An 18,954-nucleotide genomic window follows, 5' to 3' on the forward strand; every position below is an offset into this window, starting at 1 on the left:
CGAGTTATTACAGTAAGAGTAGCCTTTGGGAAAATCGGGTTTAAATACATTTTTACTGCATAAATGTCAAATAACAATTTCTAAAGGAACATTTAGTTTATTTTATATTTCTCATATATAATGCATTACATGGAATAAGAACTACTTTGGGTACACACTTCCTTAGACTAAGTATTTAAAAATACGGAAATTTGGAGAGGTGAAATTATCAAAAGGGAAGAAAAAGCCATGAGAAATAAGAAATAATATACAACATCTTGATCTTTTCATTTATTTATAAATTATACTTATGTTTTGCATTGTAAAATTATTGTTACTAAATACCAAATTCGCAGGCTTTACTAATGCCATTTGTACTCATTTTACTGTCCAAAAGTATGAAAAAATATTTTAAGATTTTATTTTTGCCTAGATCTCATCTTTTTTTGTATTGTTTTTAATGTTGGCAAATGTTTTCAAAAAAACCCCCCAGCCTTTCTACTCATAGCATTTCATTATTTTGGACTCAAAAAACCCAGCAGCAATAGAGAACACAAAGGGATTTCTCAAACTGAATTTTACGCAGATGTGTAGCTGAATGAAAATACATGGTCAATACATATACGTTGTTGGGGTAGGGTTTGCTTCTCTGGACGTATTTCCCAACTGAAGAAAGTCAACAGTTAATAGAAGATCTTCAAAGTCAGTAGCTCACATATCTTCAAAGCAGAGTTCATCTTTTCAGAAATACCAAATCGAAGCTTGACTGTTGTGAAAGAATATTTTGGTGCTTGTTTCCAGTTCTGGAGAAACCTAGATAATTGAAACAAAGTCCATGAAACTATGTCCAGAGAAATTAAGAAGATATAAAATACCTCTGAATGTGCTAAAATGAATGTTTTGAAAACTTTGACCAGTATCAAATTTAAAAAAAATATAGTTCCAGAGGCTTTTTTCAATGCAAAACGATGATCTTATATATTTGTAATGCAGCTTACTTTCTCCTCTGTTTTTCCACTAAGCATGTATGAATTGAGGTAGTCATGAGAAAACCAGTACCTGTGTCAATTACATTTTCCTGAATTTCTGTTGTCCATAGGATTATGCATATTATTTTACATCCACTTCTCTTACCAAAATGCACTATAAGAAACAAAATTAAGTACTTTTCTTGTATTCATTCTTAGCTCTATGGTATTACTCATGTCTTTACATGTATTTAGTAGCCTAAACTGGAAAAGTTAAAATTCTCAGGTTCATTGTATAAATAATATAAATGGTCTCTTCTTCAACACCTGTATGGGGTTTAATATCGTTTACTATCTGCAATAAAACTGCTATTTTTTCATAGAACAAATAGAGAATACTCTGGAAGCTCTGGAAAAGAATCACTTGAATGTAGTTTGCTATCATAACCTTTAACATTATATACAGATTAAGCACTTAAAACCAAAGAGATATGTTCATCATTAAGACTTTCAGAGAATAAAGAGAGTTAAAGCAAACAGGGGAACACTGTATACTCCAGAAAAAAGAAAACCTTTTTTTTTAAAAAGTCTACTGATTAATATCTCATTTTACTATGTTATGGCATAGAGGAAACTGCCAAAAGCTCTAACTAAAATTAAAAAGAAAAATGGAAATATTCAGAGCATTATACTATTACAATTAAGAAGGAAATAAAAATAAATATCAGTAAAATTCTATATAAAATACTAAGATATTAACACATACTATTTGTCCTGAATACTACACAAAAATTAAAACATTTTTGTGTGTTGGAGAAAAGAATCTTTGAATTGTAACATTTCAGCTTCATGTAATGAAAGTTCTTTTCTAGCATTGTCAGATAACAACAATGAACAAAGCATTTCAAGCAGAATGAAGAAATGCCATGTATCTGAAAATTATGTTAGAGAACATAAAACCAATCCATCCTATTAATCCAGACGCTCAGGCAATTCAGTTTGTCTTCTGCTTAAAGGGATCTAATAAGATCAATGAGACCAAAGGGAGAAACAAGGACTTCTCATGAGAAAGACTAATGAGTATTTAATATCAAACAGACTCAGATATTAATTAATTAACTACTTGAACATTTCAAATTGATATGAACAAAAAAACAAACAAGCAAATCTGTAGCCCTTGTTACATAGTTCTCTAGCAAGTTCTTTAATTACACCCATGGGAAAAGAAAGTATTTGACCACACCTTGAAGACAAACAAGCAGATCACAAACAAGCACACTCAGTGAAAAAGCATTTCCTGATATTCAGATGGAACTTCTGTGTTTCAGTTTAGGATAGGATAGGATAGGATAGGTTTAGAATAGAATAGAACAGAATAGAAGAGAATAGATAGTTGGAGCTTATTATCTGTGGTCCTGTCACTGGGCATCACTGAAAAAAAGTGTGGCTCTGCCTTCTTTCCACCCTCCCTTCAGAAATTTACACAGGATTCCCCCTGAGCCTTCTCTTCTCTTCCCAAACCTTCCCTTCCCTTCCCTTCCCTTCCCTTCCCTTCCCTTCCCTTCCCTTCCCTTCCCTTCCCTTCCCTTCCCTTCCCTTCCCTTCCCAAACCTTCCCAAACCTTCCCAAACCTTCCCAAACCTTCCCTTCCCAAACCTTCCCAAACCTTCCCTTCCCAAACCTTCCCTTCCCAAACCTTCCCTTCCCTTCCCTTCCCAAACCTTCCCTTCCCAAACCTTCCCTTCCCAAACCTTCCCTTCCCTTCCCAAACCTTCCCAAACCTTCCCTTCCCAAACCTTCCCTTCCCAAACCTTCCCAAACCTTCCCTTCCCTTCCCTTCCCAAACCTTCCCAAACCTTCCCAAACCTTCCCTTCCCAAACCTTCCCAAACCTTCCCTTCCCTTCCCAAACCTTCCCTTCCCTTCCCTTCCCAAACCTTCCCTTCCCTTCCCAAACCTTCCCAAACCTTCCCTTCCCAAACCTTCCCTTCCCTTCCAGAACCTTCCCTTCCAGAACCTTCCCTTCCCTTCCCTTCCCAAACCTTCCCTTCCCAAACCTTCCCTTCCCAAACCTTCCCAAACCTTCCCAAACCTTCCCAAACCTTCCCAAACCTTCCCAAACCTTCCCTTCCCAAACCTTCCCAAACCTTCCCAAACCTTCCCTTCCCAAACCTTCCCTTCCCTTCCCAAACCTTCCCTTCCCTTCTAGAACCTTCCAGAACCTTCCAGAACCTTCCAGAACCTTCCCTTCCCTTCCAGAACCTTCCAGAACCTTCCAGAACCTTCCCTTCCAGAACCTTCCAGAACCTTCCAGAACCTTCCAGAACCTTCCCTTCCCTTCCAGAACCTTCCCTTCCCTTCTCTTTTCTCTTCTCTTCTCTTCTCTCTTCTCTTCTCTTCTCTTCTCTTCTCTTCTCTTCTCTTCTCTTCTCTTCTCTTCTCTTCTCTTCTCTTCTCTTCTCTTCTCTTCTCGTCTCTTCTCTTCTCTTCTCTTCTCTTCTCTTCTCTTCTCTTCTCTTCGTGAAACGGTCCCAGCTTTCTCAGCATTTCCTCACAGGAGAGGTGCTCTAATCCCTTCATCATCCTTGTGGCTTGGACATTACTGGACTCTCTCCAGCATGTCCATACCTCTTCTCTACTGGGGAGCTCAGAACTGGACACAATATTCCAAGTGTGGCTCACCAGCACTGAATAAAGGGGTAGAATCATTTCCTTCAGCCTACTGGCAATACTCCTCATGCAGCTTAGGATACCATTATCTTTCTTTTCAGCAAGGGCACATTTTTGGCCTGTGTTCAACCAGGTGTCCACCAGGACCCCCACAGTTACTACCAGTAACTGGTAGTATACTACCAGTTGACACAAACACATAACACATTTTAGGGGCATCACACTTACCATCAGGTGTTAGCAATGTTACCTACTTAGCTTAGGCTCCATTTATTGTCAACCAAAGGAAGTGAACATTTTTAGTCACAGTTTCTCAAGAACTTTTTTTTTTTTTTTCCCCCAGAATAAGGAGAGAAAAGTCTCGTAAAAACCAACCCCATTAGACAAGATACATAACTGATTCACGAATTATTAGCGTTTGGAAGGAATTGCACTGAAAGGCTTTCTCGAGGATTCAGCTCTACTGAAATTAGTTAGGTCTCTCTTTCAAAAGAAAAAGGAATGAAGACAGTCTGGTAACCCCTCCAAGTCCTGCTTGCTATCCTGATGAAGAGTGCTTTCAGGTTCTAGGATATATTTCTGTTCATACTGTAACAAATGTGCTCCAGGGTATTTTTGGAAGAGGGATTTCCTGTCAAACATCAGGATTCTTCTTCATGTGTTAATAATAGTAGCTACATGCCAGAATATTGCCATTCAATGTGAATCATTATTCTTTCCTTGATTGTAGCTAGATCATCATAAATGAGGAAGATTCTCACAGAGCTGTTCCTTTCCAAGATAAATGTTATTGTTTTGGTCTTTTACCTGATTACTGGTTCTTATAATAGCAGAGCTTCTGCTGCAGAATGCTTAATTAGGTAATTTGCAGAATTTTTATTATATGCTGTTCTTTATCAAATGACAACAGCTACAGAGATTAATAAAACTGTCAGCTGCAGATAAATTCATAAATGTTTATTTCCATTTCTATTCTCATGTGTTACTTATTAGGATATTGTTGTTTTTATTGAGGGAACTGAAGTGGAAAGATTGAGTAGAATTATCTCTTTAACATGAGGTATCTTCAGATTTCGTTGAATAGTATCCTCCCTAGAGAAAGGTCCAGTAGCTGTAGAATTTTTACTAATGGGTAGACAAAGAGTTATTATTAGTATGGACTACATATTTGGCTGGCAATAGGGAGCATCATAAAGTGCTAAGAAAAAGGAAGAGGAATTCAGTATCAAATAAATATTTGACAAAAAATGCATCCTTAACTTCTTGAATTATATAATTAGAAAAGCAGCAGAATTTATTTAATCATTAATATAATTCTAATGAAAATGATCAACACAGTAAGTATTATATTGTTTTCCCTTTCTTGATAAAAGTTTGAAAAGTGCAAGTCTTTAATTAAAAATGTTCAGTGAACGTATACACTTCTTTTCAAAAAGAATTTCATAGTCATACCGAGTCACAGAACAGCACAGGAATACTTGTGGTTGATTCCAGTGGATCTCACAATTCACCTACCCTTCTGTCTCTACCCTTCTAGTTAACAATCTTATTCTGTTGTTGGGTACCTCTTAATTTAGGCATTGATGCTATAAATGGAATCAGGGGGTCTTTTAAGAATAGTGTGTCACTCTCTCTCCTAAGGAATAGTCAAGATCAAAAGTGTCTTGACCACAAACCCACTCTACAGTGCATCTTTGTCCCGCTTTTTAGAAATACCGATATTCATGTGTTCATGTTTGTAGATCAACAGAAGCAGGAGCTGATTACCAGTGAACAAACAGATAAAGGACTATGACTTACCTGGCTTGCAATGTACCTGAAGCTTCCTATAACTTCTGTGCAAGACATAATATGTCTCACAGAATCACAGAACATACTGAGTTAGAAGGGACCCACAAGAATCACCAAGTCCAGCTCTTAGTCCTGCACAGGACCATCCCCAAGAGTCACACCAGGTGCCTGAGAGAGTCATCCAAACACTTCTTGAACTCTGTCAGGCTTGGTGCTGTGACCACTTCCCTGGGGAGCCTGTTCCAGTACCTAACCACCCTCTGGGTGAAAAGTTTTTTTCTAATATCAATCTAAAGCTCCCTTGACACAAATTCAGACCATTCCCTCAGGTCCTGTCACTGGTCACAATCCTGTGTTGATTTAAAGATTGCAAGTGATGGAGAATACAACACATTTCTAATTTCTGCCACTGGTTAGTTATCCTCATTACTAAAAAGTACATTATTAAGGATCTGAATTTAACTCGTGCAAGTTTCCAAACTTTGGCTCTCATAATATAGTATGCTTTGCAGATGAAATGTATTTTACAATTGACAATTAATAGTGTCGGTGGATAGTTAAAATAGACCTTTTTGTTACCATGTTCAAACTAGGTGTTTGCTAGACATATTCTTTTTCCTCATTTAGTTAACACCAGCACCAATATTTTCCTACAGATTTTAATTTTTTAAAAAAATTAGAAAACATTTAAGCCAATTAAGGTTTCAGATTCTTTTGAGAATTGTAAGGAAACCTTCTTTCTAATCTCTCTATATATTCAAATGTTAATAGAAAGTCTGATAGATGTACTTAGCATGTGACAGGAAAATCACATTATCTTTAAACATGAGAACTCCTTGGTTTTAAGTTTGTAGATGTTGTCACTTAAAGTAGCATATGTTTTCATGATAACCATTACTGTGCAATATAGAGATGAATCACACTAGATGTTTAGGGGTTAAACTAAGGTCAGATACAGAAGAGAGCAGGAAAGGATAGACAAATATTTTTGTTTGCAAACTCCATTAAAGCTTTTCTCCCTCCTGTCCCTCCCCTTTTAGAGATGCATCCATAACACTATATGAACCTCAATAAAATTCAAAAACTAGCACTTCTTTATTACTTCCTAGGCAGTTTTTCCTGAAGTGCCTGGGGCAACTAATGAATTGTCCTAACATAAAAGTATTGGTAACTTAAATATTTTATAAGCATTTTAATAAATATTGCTACACATTGAAAATCACCGCAATTGTGATAAATGTGAAAATATAACTAATGCTGGCAGGTAAGACCCTTCATTATACTGCCCCAACTACTGGAAAATACAAAGCCAAAGAAGCTCAGTGAGTTGCGTGTAAAGTTCCTGAGTGAGCAGACACCAAGGAATGGATAACTTTGTGCTTCTGTTGCAAGATTTGCTTTGTCACCAGTGCCATTAGAAAGTAAGAACATTCAAATTTAAAAGCCTAGGTCTAAGGTGTGAGAATTATGATACTGTCAAGTTCCTGAAAATGCAGCAGTTTGACTGTAATGGAGTTCATTTTATAGCTTTCAAGAAGCTGCTGCTCAAAATATTAATAGACACAAACTATTAACTCAGGCTCACAGCTCAGGCAAACAATTTCTGTGAAAGAAAGCTCTAAAAGAAACACGATTCTAAGCAGCAAACTAGAGAGGGAACTCATTCTCTTCAAAACTAGAAATGGAATGTCTTTTCTACCCATACACAGACACTTTCACTATGTTGTAATAACTTCACCTAGGCTTTTGAAAATATACCTTTCTCTAAGCAAGTAAAAAAAAAAAAAAGAAAAGAAGAAAAAGGCAACCAAAAAAACCCTTTTTGAATCAGTAAACTTCCAGTTTTCAAAAGAATGTCCAAGCTACCTTGATTTATCACTTGAAGGAGCTAGGAGATCTCTGTCTAGTAAATTCAATTCATTGTCTGGAGAACACTTATAGGTTCAGAAAGGAGAGGAGACACAAAAAGAAATAATTATATCTGAGCACTTATTACACTCATCATAGAATAACAAAGACTGATTTCAATTTAGCATGGAAGATGCACTTAATAAGTGACTACAAAATGTATATGGAAAGCAGAGAAGTAACCTCTAAACTAAAGTCATACTTTCTGCTTAATCTTTCTTTCTCTCCTATGCAAAGTAACTCAACTTTATAAGGTCTTCCTCTCTTCTCTTTACCTTCCAGGGAGTACAAATAGTTCCCTATAAAAGCATTGTTTTATCCATAAGAAAGGAAAGGGCAAAGAAATGTATCATCACCTATCATCTCACTATTTGATGGTAGCCAAAGGGTGGTGACATACAGTAGTTGATATCTATTTTAATATGTCTCCATGATGCTAAAAGTAAGTCAAAGATATTCTCCTACTTTCTGTTCATTTATCATCCTGGGGGAAAAAAGTGTCCAAAGCAGATGACCAGATGGACTTCTAGTATCCTAATTAATACAAATCACATATTACAAAAACAGAGAGAGAACTTGTCTCAGTTAAGGTAAATGAGATGTTCCAAAATAATTGACCAATGATTTTATGCAAGTGGATGAATTAAAAAAAAATTCTATCTCTGTCTAAACTGTATGAGACAGAAAGCATTTGAAAAAAGAGAAACTCACATACAAAGCCCTTACTTTTCATTTCCCTTTCCCTTTTCAAAAGCTGTCCAATTAAAACCTGTTAAGTTTGCTGTCAAATTAAATAGTCAGTGATGTTTAGTACAAGAACTGCTCCAGATTTCCAGTGTGAAAAGAAAGGATAAACCACTATAAAATTTCGTATTTAGAGGCAAATCTGCAAATAAGTAGCATAAGCTAACCTCTCAGAAAATGCAGGGTTACAGAGTCATTTCAATGCTGCATGATCATAAGTGAAAAGAAATTTTCTCATTGCTGCAAGAAAAGCTGTAGTATTTAACAAGTGTTCATTATAAATTGACCAAACACAGAAAGTGGAATCCCCATGATACTTGATATTTGTTTTAATGCAAATATATTGCTGTATCAAGTGTTGCTGCATCCTCTTTACTTCTTACAAGAAAAAAAATCTTGAGGTTTAGCAGTCCAGAGTCCTAGTGCATGTATTCAGACAGTCTCAGAGTTCACACTCACATACATGAGAGGAAACACTTATACTCTACCATAAACCTTTGCTTGGTAGACCTTTGAGGGGAAATGTGGTTTGTAAGATTGATTCATTAGCATTTGCCTCCAGTAACAGGCTAACGAAAAGAGCTCAATTATGCATAGATCTGCGGAGAACTCACTTAAATATTTCTACTGCTACAATGGTAAATAAGGTTGGATGGTATCAGTAAGGAAGAGCATTTTAGAGTTCTGGGCTGCCTGTTATCAGACTTTTGCTCTTAACTTAGGTGGGAGGTCAATATGGTCATTCAAGGAAAATATTTCACCTGGTATACATTCGTTCAACATGCTTCAATTTGTTTTCAGATCCTGTTTTTCTTAGGGATATTCATTTAAGAGTGAATAGATGATTTATAATTACAAGAATCACTTAATCACATTCTAAGTTTCTACCTCATTCTTACTCGTATTTAGGAGGTTCCATTGTAGCCCCGTGCCTCTGCTACATTGATCTCTGCTTATGCTTTATGCCTTCTTGTTAAATAAGCTGAAGTTTTGAAATGAACAAAGGAAGCATACTTCCCCACACAGGACATAAACCTGTGGAACTCATTGTCATGAGGTGCTGTGGATGTCAAAAGTATAAATGCTTGCAAAGACAGTTACACAAATCATGGATGAAAAGTGTGCTGAGGACTGTTATTCAAAAGATGCAGCAACAGCTTTCTCCTTGGGTAATACCTGCACTACAGTTTCTCCAAAGCAAGGGCATTTATCAAAGGAAGCACTACTCCATATGGAGTCTTTCCTTATCATCTTTTTCTAGAGATGGCTCCTATCAAAGACAAGATTCTGGGCTGAAGGGTAATTTAGTCTGCTCCAGGCACAGCAATTTTTCTTGTTGTTCCTAAACTGCCTATGTGATCTAGCACTACAGCCCCATTTGAATGACTGTAGCTCAAAGGTAATTGCTCTTCCAGAGCAACTTAAGTAGCTGCCTTACCCAAGAAACCCTCCTCATCAATCAACAAAATTAGACATCTGCTTGATGTCCTCTGCTTATCTTTGCTTATGCTTTATACCTTCTATTAAATGAGCACCAAGTATGGCAGAAATGTAAAGCACGAAATCAAAACATTTTCTGACACAGATAATAAAACTATGATTGTGCTCTCTCCTGGTTCACTGAAAAGCTCATATGCTAAGATGTGCTACAGAGATGTGTAAGTTGTGCTTCTCACATAAAACATGGGTTTGGAAACTAAGTAGGAACAGATTTGGACTTGCAGAAAGCTCCTGTGATTTCAGGGAGTCTCTGTGGGACTACCATCACCCTCCCAGAGGATATCTGGGAAAGGCATTGAAAAAGCTTTTCTTACAGTCAGTCCTCTGGGTCTCAGCAACCATGCCTGTCCCTGCATGTCAGCATGGAAAGGTCCTTCCCTTTGTGCTAGGGAGAAGGAATGAGTTGCAGTTGCTGACTGGCTTCCCTTTCCCAGAAAAATAAGCTACTAAATTAAAACACCATACTCCTCAGTGGCAAACCAGTCTTCCAGTCCAGAATTACCACAGTTTTCAACACATAGTAACATAATGGAAGAAATAAATTTCTGCAGTTCCCAGCTACAGTGACCCTTTTTTTCTAAATCTTCATGATATTATTATTGGAAATTAGAATTTTATGGCACTGATACCTGTTCAAAACACTAAAATGACTTCATGTTGCACAGCTTTTTTTGTATTACTCATTTTTCATACTAATTTTATGGTATGTCATTTTAATTAATATTTTCCACTGCCACATTTTATTTGGTAATTTTAACATATTTCTCTCACACCCTGTCTTCTCTAAGGGCAAGTTAGATTATAAGAACTTGACAGAAAAGAAAAAAAATCTATTAACAAATTCAGCAGACACATAAGAAAGAAAATGTATTTTGTATAAGAACAAAAGTAAGCAGTGTATTTTGGGTCAATCACTGTCAGTTAAACAGCTATAAAAACTGTTATTTCTCACAGGCCTGACAGAAACCTGGATATAAATGTTTTAATACCTAAATGTCCAGTATAAATTCAAAGCTATGGAGCAAACCTCCTTTTAAGAACCTCGCAAATTTTATTCCAATCTCATTCCCCTCATTTTGGCTTAGACACAATATTTACTTGGTCAGAACATTTGCTTAAATATTAAGTAGAAAATCTACCTAAAGCAGTATTAATAAAAGATGTTTCAAGATATTAACTTTGTAAACGGTTGTAATGAATCTTTGTAGCCAGGAAACTCAGTCTACCCAGAACACAGTAAATTATCTTTGTTTCATTAAAGCACTATTTGTGAGAAAGCTCACTTAATTTAAAACAGTGCTGCTTCAGATATGGAACTGCTGAACATCTTCGCTGGAGACAACTGGACTTCAGAATTTAATATGAAGCTTCTTATCACCCCTCAAAGTGACATCATCTACGTATTATTTATATTTCTAAATGCTTCTCAGGATTAAGTAATTATTTAGTAGGTAAAAAAATTGGTTGATTTCTTTAGTTCTGGATGAGTGATTCCATGACAGTTCATTTAAGAATGAACTACATTTAGTGAGGTACTGGCTTTTAAAAGTGGTCATGTACCTTTAAAGCAATCTTTAAAATACAATCCTCCCAGTAACCAAAGGAACGGGAACATAATTTAATTTTCTCTGTTCTAATCTTGAGGCTCTTTCTCATACCGCAAAATGGTAAATAAATGTCAACTCAAGAAGCAGCAGCAATTTATATTCTTGAACAGTAGAAAGTCAGTTCCAAGCTCTTAGATTTATTTTGCTTTTACATCTCTTAGATCATACTGCCTTGTCGGTATTTTTAGGGTTGAAAAATAGTTCCCAAGGGTCTAAGTTCTTTGTATCATATTAACAGTGTGTACCATTCACTCCTCAAATTTTTTCCTTTTTTTTTTGTTAAGGATTCCATATTTATTCTGAGCATTAAACATAGAAGTACATTTCAGTTATGAGTCATAAATTATTGACAACTAAGAGGTATTTAAACCTTGTTTAAAGTAATTTTTTTTCTATCTGACAGTAAAATTACTGCCATTAAAGTCAACTTAATTTTGAAAGTTTAAAATAGATCAATATTTCCCTTTTAAAACACAGGGACAACTTTAAACAAGTTGCCAGGGCTCTCACTTGTACAAGAATATAATGCACATTTTTCTACTCTGGGTCAACTCTGTAGTTCTGCATCCAACAAGTAAAAGCATGTCTCTTGGGTAGTAGCATAGTGAAGAGGATTTTGCCAGCCTCCCTAGTCTTACTCTGCATGAAGCCCAATTACCCTTGCTGGAAATAAATACACAAAGGTTCACTGAACATGAGTTTGTCTATAGTTACCACCAACTGAAATTAGAAACCAGTTTAGGCTGGTTGCCTGGAAATCTTGCTTTTGTTTTCTGTGACATTAAGAGATCATATGATCACACTCTTGGATATCATCTCTTGTATTTTAATAAAACTATTAGAAAAGCAAATTCCCAGTTCTGTATGTCTTCATACACAACTGCTGTACACCCTAGGAACCCTTATTTTGTTAAACTACCACCTTCTCTTTTCAAGCAGTGGCCTCCAGAAGGTGATCTTTCAACCACAGGTGATCCTGAGTCTGATGGGGGGTTTGTAGCTGTCTCGTGTACTGCCTTAATTTGTGTTTCACTTGAAATTGTGAGGAGAATGCATGTATGGGTGCATGGAGGTTTTTAACCAGCCTTGGACTTTGCTTAGAGTATTTGGGTACCTCTGTTGAGGACATCTAGACGGTACTAATGAAAGCCTTCTTTACATTGTCACTAATATTTGTAAAGTAACTCAGGTCAGTTTGCAAGGAAAAGAAAAAGTTTAGCCATTGGCTGAAAGCTTCATTTTCTCCTCCAATAATGAGGTAATAAAGATTGAACTCCCTCTTTACAATTAATAACAGAGATATCTGCACTATCACAGCACTGTACTCTTAGCATCCTGAGGCCACCAAGAGCCCCGACTGTCCCCGCCCAGCTCTGCTCATGGCTCCCCCCACCCTGTCCATGCTCCAGGACCCTATTCCAGCCCCCTGAGACCATCTGTCTCTGCCCCAGAAATGCTGTGGCAGGGCCAGTTCCATAGCCAACCTCAACCTCAGCTCACCCATGATTCTTGAGGCTGGGGCTGCCTCAGTGCCCCCCCAACCTTTCTGTTCCTGACTGGGTGGGACAGGCTCTGGATGGTGAAGATCCTGGCAAACTAGCCTGCATGGGATACCCTGTGGTCCCTGCTCCCCTGGCGAACTAGCCTACATGGGCTACCCTGTGGTCCCTTCTCCCCCTCCACAGGGCTCTATCCCTCCAAGTCAGCTTTACTGTACCGCGAGTTCACTAGGATAAAATCAGATGTTTCCAGTCCTGTTTTTCTTTTTTCTTCACCCTCTCTTTCCAAATCTTCATGTTTTGCAGAATGCAACAACCTGTAAGTGTTTGGCAGCTCTGGCCATCAAAAGTGCATCACTCCCATCCCTACTCTCAGTGCTGGTTCTCAGCTGAATACAATTGAAGCTCAGTGTTTCAGTTCTGATCTTTAAAGGCCAGCATGTGATTGGCCTTGGCAACCTAACGGATGGTCTCAGTCTTCCTGATTATGACCTCTCATGACAACTGCATTCCTCTGGGGAACTGAAAATGTCAGACATCAAAGAAAGACCCACAAGCCTGTCAGATAGTTTTCTCAGCAGCTGGCTTGTGACTAAGAAATTCACTGTGATAGAGATCAGAGTGACCACAAACAAAACTGTAAAGCTCAGATGTTCGACCTAGATTTCCCAACATCATGATAAAAGGAAAAGCATCCATTGACAAGATGATGAAGAGGAACGTTAGGACAGATTCTCAGCTGCTATAAAGGTGTATGGTTTGGCTAAAGACAAAGGAGATGAGTATCATTAACCTATTGGTCCTCACATGTATTAGTTGCTAGAGAAAGTTGTGCTGGAAGATCTGTCTGTTAGAAAATGATTATTTGATGAAATTGAAGGTGTTTACCAGAGCTTCAGGTAAACAGAAGGTAGCAGAAGTAGCATATTCCGGTAGTGTTAATATATTTTATTTTGACCTTGTGAAACATTCTTAGTTCAAAAAAGTCAAATTGTGCAATGTTTCATGCTAATTTAGGGTATTGTAATGGTTAAACCACATCAACTAGTGCATTATGTCAAGTCAAAGTAATGTAATGAAATAGAATATGACACTTTCTGTCACAACATAATCTTTCCCAGCATTTTTGTACGTATTCTATTATTGACATCACATTCCTAAAATAAAATAAATTTGAAGTAATATTTTAATTGTTCTGTCACAATATAAATATTTCCATTTCTAATCCAATTACTAATATAACTATTTTATCAATTGCTTACAGTTAAAAATTTCATCATTTGCAGTAGACTGGAATTTTCAAATTCTCCAACTTTTCTCACACTTTATTATGATGCTTAGATGACCAAATTCTTCAAAGGTAATATGATAGAAAAATCAAACTACATATGCCATCCTTTGTTTGTATCATAAATAGGTTTATTTATTTAGAATGACTGCCAGTGTCCAATCTTCAAAGATGTTCAGATGTTAAAAAATATTTATAAAAGCAAACAAACCATGAATATATTCTGCTCACACAGTAATTTAACAGTTTTCCCTCTGTAGTTTAAAGACATATGTCTCTCAATTTTCTCCCTTTACAACATGCAGATGATGAAAAATAGCCTTATCATCCTAAGTGATTTTAGATATTCATCATTAAGTCTGTATTTATTATGCATAGAATCCGTTAAGGAGGATTTGTCTCTGTGGTAAAGGCCTGGGTTTTGTAGGGGTTGCAGGAACATCTGTGCAGTCATCCTGATACTCCCTTTACAGTGTGACACAAGCCCACATGGTAGAATTTCGTTAAGCTCTAGGCATTTCAAACAAGGCCTGCAATAGTAGGTAAGTGATGTATATAAAAGCTTTGTCTAATCCATTGTCATTTACAGCAGTGAAGTTGTTCTTAATGCTTACCATGAATTAGGGAACACCACAGAGAGTCACATTCTTAGATTCTGGTTAATCAAAAGACTCTGTTGAAGTGAATGGTTCAAAGCACATAATGAGCTAGATTTGCAATTGAAGTCAATGTAAGAAGTTCAGAAAAGACATCAAAGGCAGGAGCTTATGAGGGTTGAAGGAAGAAATTTACCTGTTCTCTGAGACTTTATCATCAGTTTCACTCATAGGCAAAATTGATGAAGTTATACTCTGCACAGTGTAATACCCAAAGATGTTACATATAAATCCATGTTTTCCAAGCCCTAGTATCCTTAGAGAGAGCAGAGGACATTCACAGCTTTAGTGCTATGTGACTTTATACAGACTTAGGCAATATCTCAGGGATACCTAGTTTAAGATACAGAGCTTCTTGCAGACCCTGGTTGAGGAACAGATTCCAAAAAATCTAGTCAGATAGAGAAATGTCTTTTTGGATCAGAGTATAAAAATCAGAGAAACACAGGAGACGGAGAAACCTCCTGGCTCGGCAAACAGTAACCTGCTATCATATCAGCCAATTCTCTCTTAAATATAATCTCTCTAAAAACAAAGATACAATAACCACCTGATACAAGTGTACATCAAGAAAAGAATAGTAATTTTAAGAGCATAATTTGAAAATTTAATAATGACCTATAATCTGTTATACTGTGAATATCTTGACACTGGTAATAAAATTAAGGTCTTAATAGCATCTTTTTAAGAAAGAACAAAAAGCCTTAAAGACAACACCTTGGATTGTTTCCAGGATGAGACTTGAAGCTGCTAAACTGACAAACAAGTATTTTCCTTTATGTGTTTCGCTGATTATAAGAAACAGGTGAAAGCTTAGTAACACATGAAAATATTTTTCTTGTGCAGATTACTTCCATAGGAAGAACAGACAGGACATAAATTAATGATTAGCTCAGCTGGTTAGAGCATGGTCCTAATTACACCAAGGTCATGGGTTCGATCCTCGAACTGGCCATTAACTGAAGAGTTGGACTTGATGATCCTTGTGGGTACCTTCCAACTCAGTATATTCTGTGATCCTGTAATCATGTGAAAAACTTTCTTCACCTACCTGCTTGCATCTTGAAAATCCACGAAAGTATTCAAAGAAATACTCTTCCTGTAGATAGAGGAAAATATTCTCATTGACTTTTCTGGAAGCATGTCAAAAACATGAGTGATATCTCCAAGAGCTCTTTAGTGATAAAGTCTGTTCCTTTCCTATGGCTGCAGCACACACGATAAGAATAATCTCTACCTTAAGCTATACACTTGAGGGTTTGGGCTGTTTGAGGCTTTTGGGTGAAGATTCAGATGGTAAGGAAAAGACAAGAAGCAGATGCTCTGTTACTTAAAAGCTTTCCCAGAGCCCTAAAGATCAGAGAGTAATGTTTGGTGCTTTGGGCTACATGGGACTTGTTCAGGCCCCATGGCTTCTCCACTTTGGTAAGAGTTTCTTTCTGACATACCTGGAAAAGATTCTTTGTAACTTGTTTCTTACAAAGCTCTAGTGACATATGAGATCAATACTTATAAAAACTGAAAATAAAGGTAAGAAAAAAGTGTTAGGTTCTTGTGTGGACAGAAGACTGGCTTCAATAAACAGAACTTTCTCGGAGGGCACAAGGACTGGTGTTGAGATATGTATTTCCTGCTATTCCATTTCTCCCTAAGGGATTTCGGTGCGGTTTTTTGGGTTTGAGTTTTTTCGGGTTTTTTGTTTGTTTGTTTGTTTGTTTGCTTTTTGTGAGTTTGGTTTTGGTGGTTTTTTTCTTTGAGAGGGGCAAGGGTTGGGTATTTTTTGTTTTGTTTAGCTAACAAAGCTGGCAAAATGGAGAAGACAACATGAACTTAGGTACAAGGAGGGACCATACACTTCACAGCTTCACTCATTGCTTATTGCTGATTTTGTCGTACATCTGTAAGTTTAATTACTTAAGGGACAAAACAACTTCACAGATTTTCCCAGCTGTGAGGCAGTCTTTTGTTCTGGGGATTTACTCCACAAGTCACCTGTTCAGTGATTTTCCTACCAATATTAAGCTCTTCTATAACAACAATAAATATCTATGAATACACTTATCCGAAGAGATCATTACTAGGATCACTCAGAATGTTTTTATCAGTACAATGTATCTTCTAGTTATCAAAACTAAAGAAAAAATTATGTGTCTTATCACTGTAATCACTGGTTTCTTATGGAAAAAGGTCTGGTTTACGAAGTGCCTCAGTAATCTAAAATCTAGAAGACTTCTATCTAAAATCTGTGATCAGTAATCTTTCTAAAGAGGAGAAATAAAGAAGAAAAAACTAAGATGGGAATCAGTGATATCATTCAATTTAGCAGTTTGAGATACTCACAGACATAACCAGACAACAACAGCATAAAAATTAAGACCAGGAAAGTTCCTCCTACTCGATCAACTTTCACAGCTACCTCCTTTACGTCTGACAGACTTCTGGTTTTTCTCAGTAATGTTACTGTCTCAGTTATACTTAAGACTCTTTCATAGTATAATTAGAAATAAGAAGCAAAAATAATTACAGAATTACTATTAATGCATTATATCAGAGAAAGGGAAAATACGCAGAAGGGGACACAAGCGTTTTACAGTGAAATTTTAAAAATTTAAGACTGAAAAATATCAAACACTTAAAAATCTGTAGGATACAGATTTTAGATATTTTAGTATTTATTTAAGTGCACTAAGTATACAAAAGTATCTCGGTAGCTCTGCAATAACTTAGCACCTATTTCAAACCCTAATCCATGCTGGGGATTTTAAGGTTGGCTTTCTCACTGTATATTCTGAAAGGACTGACCAACAGATGTGCTTTAAAGATTTCTGTTTCTTGCTCACAAGAACAAATTCTTAAATATAGCAAAACCACAATGGTCATTATTTTTCAAAAAGCTATAGTGGTGTCATCATCCCATGAAGATGGTTTTGTTGTTCTCAGATTGTCCTTTAAAGACTGGGGTCAAAATTATCCCTTTGGGGAAGGAGATTCTTGGCACCCAGGCAAGAAAATTGTTCCTGACCACAACATATAGCAGACAAAGCAGAAAAAGTCACAGCAAGTAGATGTCTGAAATATAAGAAATTCTGAAAAAACTGCAGTGAGGAGGGTACACTTCCTTCAATGAAATCCTCAGATTTGATTCAGTTAGAAGTCTAAACTTTATATTCAGCGCCTAGACATGCACTGAGGCTATGAGGTGTTAGAATACTTCCAGGTGTAAAACCCACGACGGTTCCACAGTGAGTTTGTGGTACCTCCACCTTTGGAGGTATTGAAACCCCCATTGGACAGAGCCCTGGGCAGCCTGCTCCAGGCTGTCCTGCTGGAGCAGAAGGGTTGGAGACAGCAACCTCCAGCGGCCCCTACCAACATCAGCCATTCTGTGTCCCTGCAGCCTCAGGCAATGCCTGCTGCATGTCCTGGCAAGGGCCTGGCCAGGAAACTGGGAGCCACTGCTCCAGGAGCCACAGGGCAGAGCCAAGCAGCCGGTGCCCATTGCACCCTGGTAAAGCAGTCAGGGCAGATGGGGGCAGCAAGGCTGGAGACAGGGACAGGCTGAGGCCAGGCCTATGGCTGAGGGCCAGCAGCCTTAACAGGCAGACCTGGATAAGACCCACTGGGCTGGGGGTCAACCTGGGCCATGGCCACCTCATGATGCCTGGGAGTGTCTCCCAGGGCCACAGCAGGGAAGGGGCTGCTCTCAGCAGCACCAGCTCTGAGCTGGGCCTAACTCCCGGTAGCCAAAACTCCCTCTACCCATAAGATGAGGGAGGTCTCCTGTTGCATCCTCAGATGGCAGTACAAGCAGTAATAAAGCTATACTTTCATTTTCCTAGTAGCTAAGTGCCACTAAATCTGGTATTACGCTCCTCAATGCCCATTCCTCCAGTGTCTGAGAAACTGCAGCTCTCAGCCAAGAACAGTAATGGGAATTCACCAGCAATACAACTCCGCTGTGGAAATGAGCAAAAGAGATGGGCTGAAAGGGGGTGAAAGACAGTTCAAGGGTATTATTGTACTCGACTGGCAGGTCAGGCTGAGACAGAGGAGTCCCTTAAGTAAAAAAAAACAAAACATGAAGTGTTTCTTTTCAGTGATAAAGGGCATTTGAATGAGTTGCTTGGGGACACTGAGTGGGCCTGCCTATCGACCATTTGGGAAAGGGTAACTGTGGTGAAATGAATTCAAATCACTGTGCTTTATGCTCAAAGGTCGTAGAAGTCAATGCCATGGCTTGGAACAGAACTGCAGTTTCCGACCAGAGAAATCATTTCAACATGGAGCTTACTAAGCTTCGAAGAGCACCTACATAATATGAACTGTCAAGTTGATATGTATAATG

General features: G+C 37.7%; 2 long non-coding RNA genes across 2 annotated transcripts; one reads left to right on the forward strand and one right to left on the reverse strand.

The window, feature by feature from the left end:
- Positions 1 to 541: 541 nt before the first annotated feature.
- LOC116787725 lies at positions 542 to 13,135 on the reverse strand. Its single transcript, XR_004357408.1, has 2 exons — positions 12,884 to 13,135; positions 542 to 792 (listed from the first exon to the last, which is right to left on the reverse strand). It is a non-coding gene; the product is annotated as an uncharacterized LOC116787725 (long non-coding RNA).
- Positions 12,858 to 17,712, forward strand: LOC116787726. The gene is made up of 3 exons (XR_004357409.1): positions 12,858 to 13,415; positions 14,427 to 14,495; positions 17,550 to 17,712. It is a non-coding gene; the product is annotated as an uncharacterized LOC116787726 (long non-coding RNA).
- Positions 17,713 to 18,954: the final 1,242 nt, after the last annotated feature.

Source organism: Chiroxiphia lanceolata, chromosome 5 (genome assembly GCF_009829145.1).
Source record: "Chiroxiphia lanceolata isolate bChiLan1 chromosome 5, bChiLan1.pri, whole genome shotgun sequence".
Lineage (NCBI taxonomy): Eukaryota > Metazoa > Chordata > Aves > Passeriformes > Pipridae > Chiroxiphia > Chiroxiphia lanceolata.